Source organism: Gorilla gorilla, chromosome X, assembly GCF_029281585.2.
Source record: "Gorilla gorilla gorilla isolate KB3781 chromosome X, NHGRI_mGorGor1-v2.1_pri, whole genome shotgun sequence".
NCBI lineage: Eukaryota > Metazoa > Chordata > Mammalia > Primates > Hominidae > Gorilla > Gorilla gorilla.
In genome coordinates this window covers 56,133,324-56,143,478 of record NC_073247.2, presented here as the reverse complement: position 1 = coordinate 56,143,478, position 10,155 = coordinate 56,133,324, and positions in this window count along the sequence as shown.

Below are 10,155 nucleotides of genomic sequence, written 5' to 3'. Positions count from 1 at the left end.
AGGAAAGAAAGAAGGAATAACAGGTCCTAAGTAAGTGCTAAAACCAACAAGGTAAACAACATTAAATCTTAAGGCTTGAGAATAACCTAGACACACTAGAATGGAGGTTAAGCCCCCAAGGCCATAGGGGGCCTCAGCCCCATGGTTTTGTTGGGCGTATTCCATACAGCACCTCGCAAGTTGGAGTTGGGTGTCTGCAGCTCTCCCAGGCTAGGATCACACTCCAGTGGCTCTGCAGTACTGGAGTCTCAGAGGCAGTCCCAGTCTTATGGCTACACTGGGCATTGTCCCACTGGGGAGTCTGGTGGCACTATCCCTGTCTCAGTTCTCTGTGTTGGTCCTGAGGCTCTCCAAGTCATCCATTGAAACCTACGTGGAATTAGTCATGCCTCCACAGCTCTTGCGCTCTGTGTGTCTGCAGAGTTATAATGTGGACACTGGGGGCACTAGCCACACCTAGGCATAACCACAGCTGAGGTGGGTGAGGAGTGCTACACTGGAGTAAATGGAGCAGAGATGAGGCATCACTGGGCAGTGAACGCAGAGGTTCTTTGGTTACCCTAAGCCCCTAGTTTTAGTTATGTGCCCCAGGCCTTGGCACTCTGGGCTTGTCATGAGAAAGGCAGCACCAATAGTCTCTGATATGCCTTCAGGGTGTTTTTGGTTTTGTTTTGTTTTGAGACAAAGTCTCACTCTGTCACCCAGGCTGGAGTGCAGCGGGACGATCTCAGCTCACTGCAACCTCCACCTCCCAGGTTCAAGTGGTTCTTCCACCTCACCCTCTCCAGCAGCTGGGATTACAGGTGTGCACCACCACCCAGCTAATTTTTGTATTTTTAGTAGAGATGGGGTTTCACCATGTTCAGGGTCACTTTTCATTGTCTTGATGAACAGTATATGACTTTATCCGTACTAATCTCCTTGCAAATGGTCACTTCTTCACACCCCTGGTGTTTTCTTCCAAATGCTTTTGCACTTGGCCAGGCTGAGAATGTTCCAAATCTTTAAATTCTGCTTCCCCTTTGATTTTATTATTTATTATTATTTGAGACAGGTTCTTGCTCTGTTGCCCAGGCTGGAGTGCAGTGGTGCGATTTTAGCCCTCTGCAGCCTTGACCACCCAGGCTTAAGTGATCCTCCCACCTCAGCTTCCCGAGTAGCTGGGAGTACAGGCATGTGCCACCACACCTGGCTAATTTTTTGTATTTTTGGTAGAGACAGGGTTTCACCATGTTGCCCAGGCTGGTCTCGAACTCCTGAGCTCAATAGATCCACCCACCCTTGGCCTCACAAAGTGCTGGAATTACAGGCATGAGCCACCATGCCTGGCCACTCCTCTGAGTTTAAATTCCATCTTCACTATATTTCTCTCTTGCATTTTACTGTAAGCAGTTAAGAGAAGCCATGCAGTACCCTGAACACCTTGCTCAAAGATTTCTTCTGCCAAATATCCTAGTTCATCACTCTTAAATTCTGCCTTCCATAAAGTTCTAGGAGGTGGGCAAAATTCTGCCACGTTCTTTGCCATTTTGCAACAAGGATGACTTTTCCTCTGGTTTCCAATAAGACACTCCTCATTTCTATATAATACTTCCTCAGGATGGCCTTTACTATGCATATATCTGTCAGCATTCTGATCATGATAACTTAGGTACTCTCAAAAAAAGCATCTCTCTACAGCTTTCCTCTTCTGAGCCCTCACCAGAATCATCCTTAATGCTCTGTTCATGGCAATGTATGCTTTTTCTAGCCTGCACCTTTCAAAATCTTCCAGCCTCTATCCACTATCCAGTTCCAAAGCTGTGTCCACATTTTTAGATATTTGTTATAGCAACACCCCAATTTTCTAGTACTAGTTTCTGTTTTAGTCCATTTGTCCTGCTATATAAAAGTGCCTGAGACTGGGTCATTCATAAAGAACAGAAATTTATTTTTCTCACAGTTCTTGAGGTTGGGAAGTCCAAGATCAAGGCACCAACATTTGGTGTCTGGTGAGGACCTTCTTGCTGTGTCCTAACATGATGGAAGGTGGAAGAGCAAAAGAGATGAACTATCCTTACATGGCAGAAGAGCAGAAGAGAAGACCCCACTCCCTCAAGTGCTTTTATAAGAGCCATAATCCCATCCATGAGGACTCTGCCATTATGACTTAATCACTGCCTAAAACCCCACCTCTTAATGTTATTACATTGGAGATTAAGTTTCAATATACAAATTTGGGGGGATGCAATCAGATCACAGCAGTTACCAATGGCCAATGATGTAATCAATTGTGTATGTAATAAAATTTCCATATAACCCCCAGAATTACAGAGTTCTGATAGCTTCTGGGTTGGTGAACACATGGAGATATTAAGGGGATGGCATTCCAGGAGGCTGCATGGAAGCCCCTCATCCTTTCCCACATACTTTGCCCTATATATCTTTTCCATTTGGCTGTTCCTGACTTGTACCCGTTATAATAAACCATTAATATTAAGTAAACATTTTTTCTGAGTTCTGTGCGCTGTTCTTGCAAATTATCTAACACAAAGAGGGAGCAGTGGGAACTCCTGATTAATAGCCAGTCAGAAATACAAGTGGTTCAGAACTTGGAATTGACATTTGAAGTGGGGGCAGTCTTGTGAGTCCTTAACTTGCACCATCTGACACTAATTCCAGTTAGACGTTGCCAGAATTAAATTGTAGGGCACTCAGCTAGTGTCAGAGAATTGGTTGGTGTGGGGGAAGAAACCTGCACATTTGATGTCAAAGTGTTAAGCATGAAAACAAGATGGAAAGGTGCAAACAACCAGGGGCTTGTTTTCTCACTTTTTCTCAGCTTTTTTTCTCTCATTCTGTAAGACCCTGAAGCAATGGACATTGGTTTGTTGGCTCTTACTAGAAGAGGCACAACAACCTGACTATATTCTTTTTTAAAAAACTTTTCATTTTGAAATAATTTCAAACTTCAACATAGTTGCAAAAATAATATGAAGGCAGCGCTGGTGGGAGTTTAAAATGGTACAGCTGCTTTGGAAAAGTTTGGCAGTTCCTCAAATACTTAAATAGCATTACCATATGATGAAGAAATTTCACTCCTGTGTGTATACCCAAAAGAATTGAAAACAGGTACTCAAAAACATGTGCATGCATGTTTATAGTAGCACTATTCTTATTCACAGTAACTGTAAGGCGGAAATGTCCATCAACAGATGAATGATAAAATGTGTTATATCCACACAATGCAATATTACACAGCCTTAAAAGGAATGAAGTACTGATTCATGCTACAACATGGGTGAACCTCAAAAATATGCTAAGTGAATGAAGCCAGATACAAAAAGCCACATATTATGTATTTCCATTTATATGAAATATCCAGAATAGGCAATTCTATAGAGACAGTAGATAAGTAGTTGCCGGGGCTTGGAGGTAGGAAGGAGTGGGGAATGAGTGCTAATGGATACAACATTTCTCTTTGGGGTGATGAAAATATTATGAAATTAATGTTCTGGTGATGGTTGCAAAGCTTTGTGAATATACTAAAAATCACTGAATTGTACACTTTAAATGGGTGAATTTCAAAATATGTGAATTATATCTAATAATAAAAAAATTGAGAGTATCCACACACCTTCAATTCCCCAGATGACAATATCTTATGTACCTACAATTATCAAAATCAAAAAATTAACATCAGTATAATACTATAACCTACACACTGTGTTCAGATTTCACCACTTGTCTCTCTGTTGTTCTGTTTCTAGTTTAGGATCCAATCTAAGATCCCACGTTTAGTTTTTATATCTCTAGTCTCCTTTAACCTGAAACAGTTTCTCAGCTTTCCTTTGTCTTTCATGACTTTGGCACTTTGGAAGAGTACAGGCCAGTTATTTTGTAGAGTGTTCCTCAGTTTGGGTTTCTGGTAATTCCTTCTGCTTAAAGTCAGGTTATACATGTTTGGCAAGAATAACACGTAAGTACAGTTGTGTCCTTAAGTGCATCATATTAGGATACACATTACATCGATTTGTCCTGCTACTGGTGATGTTAAATTCAGTGATCAGTTTCTTTGGTGTGTGATTGTGACTATTCATAGTTTTCTTTCTTGTTCATAAAAAAATTTCATTTTATCACCATTCTATACTCCCATTTTCCCTTACTCCCCACACATAGTCAAATATATTTAATGTGTATCATGTAGTTTCTATGTGTTCTTGAAAAATGTACCTTGTTTTGGTGTCCAAGTATTTTTAGTTTACACGAGTGGCATTGTGTTGTATCTCATTCCATTTCTTACTTTTAAAATTCAGCACCGTTTTTAAGGTCCATTCTTGTTTCTAATCTGTTATTTTTAATTCTGCATGATACTCCTTGGAGTGCAACTACCACATTTCACCTATGCCATTTCCAGTGATAGACCCCACATGGGAACCAATTCCTGGCCACCACAAATAACATTGTACTGAACATTCTAATAATGCATGTCTCCTTATGGGTCTCTGTAGGAAATTATTTGGAATGTATAATGAGGAATGGAGTTGTTGGGTCATAGGACACACACACACACACACACACACACACACACACACACACACAGAATGGCCTGATCAGTCCATGTTCCCAGTGTTAGTGAATGAGGTTTCCTTGGTACATCCCTGCCCATAACCGACATGATGAAGCTATTTCTGCCAGTCTAAAAGATGTGATATCTTATTGTTTTAATTTGCATTTCTCTGGTTGCTAATGATTATGAACATCTTTTTGTATGCATTTGAGCTTTGGAGGTTTTCTGTAACTTTCCTGTTGATATATTTTTTCCATTTTAACTTTTAATACTGTGAAGTATAGCATGCATATGGGGAAATGCACGTAAAATAAATAAACAACTCACTAAATAGAGTTGTGTAATTGCCACCCAAATCAACAAATGGAATATTCCAAGTATCTCAGAAACTCAACTCCTATGTATCCTCCCAGTCAGTATCTTTCCCTGCTCCCCAAAGGTAACTATCACTCTGAATTCTAAAATTATAGCTTAGTATTGCTTGTTAATGAAGTTTTCAACTCTCTTGTTCATTTTTATGTTCAGGCAGATTATTTGTTGACTTGTAAGAATTCTTCATATATTCCGGATGTAAGCCTTTTGTTATTTTATTGCAAATATCTTTTACTCTATGATTTCCCTTTCATTTTCTCAATGGTTTCAATGACCAAAAATTCTTAATTTTAATGTAATCTAATCAATCAATATTTTCTTTAGTAAGTGTTATTTTTTGTATGTCCTGTTAAAACCTTTTCCTATTCCAAAAGTTTTATTGTTTTGCCTTTCACATTTCACATTTAAATACACAATTCTCCTGGAACTGAATTTTATAAATTGGGTGTGTTAGACGTCAAATTTTGTTTTTTAGTATAGGGATTTACAAGTTATTCAACTTCATTTGTTGAAGACGTTCCCCACGGCTCTGTGCAACTTTCACAGATAAATCAAATGCCTATAGATGTCTGTGTCTACTTCTGGGATATGTATTCTATTGGTCCATTTGAATATTCTTGTACCAATAATACTTTGTCTTTATTACCATAGCTGTATAGGTTAAAAAAATGTTTTTAGAGACAGGGTCTCACTCTGTCACCTAGGCTGGAGTACATTCTTGACCTCCTGGGCTCAAGTAATCCTCCTGCCTCAGCCTCCCAAGTAGCTGGGACTACAGGTGCACACCATCATGCCTGGCTAAGTTTTTCTTTTTTTTTGTAGAGATAGGGTCTTGCTATGTTGCTCAGGCTGGTCTCAAACTCTCCTGAAGTAATACTCCTGCCTCGGCTTCCCAAAGTGCTGGGATTACAGGTGTGAGCCACCATGCCTGGTCGCTATATAAGTTTTGATATCCACTAGAGCTGTTCTTTGATATTGCTTTGGATATTTTAGCTCTTTGCATTTGTGTTATAAATTTTAGAATCCATTGTAAATTTTGCCAAAAATGTTAGGATCTTAATTGCAAACGTAGTTAATCAATTTGGAGAGAATTGATATTTATGCTTTATAGAGTGCTCTGATATGTGAATACTGGGATCTCTCTACTGGTTTAGGTCTTTAATTTCTCAAATGTTTTAAAGTTTTCTGTGTGGAGCTTTTGCACATCATATATTAGATTCATTCCTAAGTATCTGATCTTTTGTGATGCTACCATACATGGTATCTCAAAATTTCGCTTTGTAATGAATTGTCCTGGTATATAAAAATGCAGTTCGTTTTTTTGACTTCGTATCCAGCAACTTTGCTAAACTTATTTGTTAATTCTAAGGTTAACTGTAGATTTTTGACTATGTACACAAATATATCTATGAATAGGTTTTCTTTCTTCCTTTCTAATCTTTATACTTCTTATTTATCTTTGTTTACTAATTGTACTGGCTAGGGCATATAGTGCAGTGTTGAATAGAGGAGTGCATAGAGAGCATCTTTGTCTTATTCTCAGTCTCAAAGGGAATACTTAGCATTTCACCAGTAAGTATGACGTTTGCCCTAGGTTCTTTGTAAAAATAGGCCTTTTAAGGCAGTTTACCTCTCTTTTGAGAGTGTTAAATTTTTTTTCATGAGTAGATAGTGAATTTTATCAAATGCCTTTTCTGCATTTACTGAGATGATCATCTGGTTTTTGTCTCCTTTGTTTAGTTAATGTGGTGAATTGCACTGATTTTTTAAAAACAACTTTATTGAGGTATAATTTACATATATTAAAATGCACCAATTTTAAGTATATAATTCAAAAAGTTTTGATAAATATATACCCATTAGCAATCATCACAACCAAGATATAAAACATTTTATTATCCTAAAAATCCCCCTCATGTCTCTTTTAGGTCAATTCCCACACCCCTCCCACCCCCACAAGACACACACTCACCCCCACAAGGCACGCACTCCCACACTGGCTTTCTGAACAGTAGGGTGAGGGCTATCATGGTGGGAAAGGCCAAATGGAAGTCATTAGAGCTGCCTCTACCCAGAAAAATAGTAAACTCGTTTTCTAGAGTTTTATGTAAATGGAATTATATATATAGCCTTATGATTCAGGCTTCTTTCTTTTTCTTTTTTCTTTTTTTTTTTTTTTGAGATGGAGTTTTGCTCTTGTTGCCCAGGCTGGAGTACAATGGCATGATCTCGGCTTACTGCAACCTCCGCCTCCCGAGTTCAAGCGATTCTCCTGCCTCAGCCTCCTGAGTAGCTGGGATTACAGGCATGTGCAACCACGCCTGGCTAATTTTGTATTTTTAGTACAGACAAGGTTTCTCCATGTTGGTGAGGCTGGTCTTGAACTCCTGACCTCAGGTGATCTGCCTGCCTTGGCCTCTCAAAGTCCTGGGATTATAGGCATGAGCCACCATGCCTGGCCGAGTCAGGTTTCTTTCACTTGGCATGTTTATCAGATTCATCTGTGTTTCATGAATCAGTAGTTCTTTTTTACTGCTTGGTAGTATGCTATTAAATGGATACATCACAATTTGTTTATCTATTCATCTTTTAATGGACATTTGGGTTGTTTTTAGTTTTGACTATTGAGAATAAAGCTTTTTATGTACATTAAATCTTTGTATAGTCATATATTTACCTTTGTCTTGGGAAAATACTTATGAGTCACAGGTAGGTATATTTTTTATTTTATAAGAAACTGCCAAACTGTTTTCCAAAGTGATTGTACCACTTTATGTTCTCACCTACAATTTATGAGTGTGCCATTTGTTCAAACATTCTTGCTGACCCTTGATATTGGCAGTCCTTAATTTTAGCTGCAATAGTGGCTATGAGTAGTATCTCATTGTGGTTTCAAATTGCACTTCCCCAATGACTAAAGATGTTGACTTTCTTTCATGTGTTTATCTGCCATTCATATGCCTTTTTTGGTTAAATATCTCTTCATATCTTTTGCCCGTTTTTAGATGGAATGTTTGTCTTCTCTTTATTCAGTTTTAAGAGTTTTTATATATTCTGCATAGAGACCCTTTATTAGACATGTGTTTTGCTAATATTTTCTCCCAGCCTGTTGCATGCCTGTTCTTTTTCTTTTTTTTTTTGAGACGGAGTCTTGCACTGTCGCCCAGGCTGGAGTGCAGTGGCCCGATCTCACCTCACTGCAAGCTCCGCCTCCTGGGTTCATGCCATTCTCCTGCCTCAGCTTCCCGAGTAGCTGGGACTACAGGTGCCCGCCACCACGCCCGGCTAATTTTTTGTATTTTTAGTAGAGACGGGGTTTCACCATGTTAGCCAGGATGGTCTGGAACTCCTAACCTCGTGAACCACCTGCCTCGGCCTCCCAAAGTGCTGGGATTACAGGCATGAGCCACCGCGACTGGCGCCTATTCTTTTTCTTAACAGTATTTGTATTAGTCTGTTTTTACACTGCGATAAATATACTACCTGAGACTGGGTAATTTATAAACAAAAGCGGTGCAGCTGCAGAATTCCCACACTGGCTCTCTGAATAGTAGGGTGAGGGCTATTATGGTGGGAAAGGCCAAATGGAAGTCATTAGAGCTGCCTCTACCTAGAAAAATAGTAAATCAAAAACAATATCACATCCCTGGAGGGATTGCGGAGATTAGTGCCACCATCAAGGACTTGAATGACACAGGGTTGGTGATTTCCACCACACTCCCATTCAACTCTCCTATTTGGCCTGTGCAGAAGACAGATGGATCTTTGAGAAAGACAGTGGATTTTCTAAGCTTAACCAAGTGGTGACTCCAATTGCAGCTGCTGTACCAGATGTGGTTTCATTGCTTGAGCAAATTAACACATTTCCTGGTACCTGGTATGTAGCCATTGCCTTGGAAAATGCCCTTTTCTCCATTCCTGTCCATAAGGCCCACAAGAAGCAATTTGCCTTTGGGTGGCAAGGCCAGCAATATGCCTTTACTGTCCTACCTCAGGGTTATATCAACAGCTTTGTGTCGTAATCTTATTCGGAGAGACCTTGATCGCCGTGCTTCCTCAAGATATCACACTGGTGGCGGGGGCGGGGCGTGGGTAGTGGTGGCGGGGAGGCCCTGGGCCTGGCCCACAAAGCCATTTTCCTCTTCTAGGCCTCTGGGCCTGTGATGAGAGGGGCTGCTAGTCTGACATGCCCTGGAGACAATTTCCCCATTGTCTTGGCTATTAACATTCGGCTCTTTCTTTCACCTGTGCAAATTTCTGCAGCCTGCTTGAATTCCTCCCCAGAAAATGCGTTTTCTTTTCTACACATGGTCAGGCTGCAAATTTTCCAAACCTTTATTCTTTGCTTCCCTTTTAAATGTAAGTTCCAATTTCAAACCCTCTCTTTATGAATGCACATGACTGAATGTTTTCAGAATCAGCCAGGTCAACTATTGAATGCTTTGCTTCTTGGAAATTTCTTCCACCAGATACCCTAAATCATCTCTCTCAAGTTAAAAGTTCCACAGATCTCTAGAGCAGGGGCAAAATGCTGCCAGTCTCATTGCTAAAGCATAGCAAGAGTGACCTTTGCTTCAATTCCCAATAAGTTTCTCATCTCTATCTGAGACTACCTCAGTCTGGACTTCATTGTCCTTGTCACTATAAGTATTTTGGTCAAAACCATTCAACAAGTCTCTAGGAAGTTCCAAACTTTCCCGCATCTTCCTGTCTTCTTCCGAGCCCTCCAAACTGTTCCAACCTCTGCCTGTTACCAAGCTCCAAAGTTGCTTCCATATATTCAGGTTATCTTTATAGCAGTACCCGACTCTGCCAGTACCAATTCTCTGTATTAGTCCATTTTCACACTGCTATAAAGATACTACCCAAGACTGGGTAATTTATAAACAAAAGAGGTTTGAGTCACAGTTCCACATGGCTGCGGAGGACGCAGGAAATTTACTATCATGGCAGAAGGCAAAGGGGAAGCAAGGCACATTTTACACGGCAGCAGGAGAGCAAGAGCACAGGGGAAACTGCCAAACACTTTTAAAGCATCAGATTTTATGAGAACTCACTCACTATCACAAGAACAGCCTGGGGGAAACTGCCCCCGTGATCCAATCACCTCCCACTAGTTCCCCCCCTTGACACATGGGGATTATAATTGGAGATGAGATTTGGAGCCAAACATATTAATGTTGTTCAAAGAAGAGAAGTTTTTGACATCTAATTTATCTACTTTTTAAAAAATT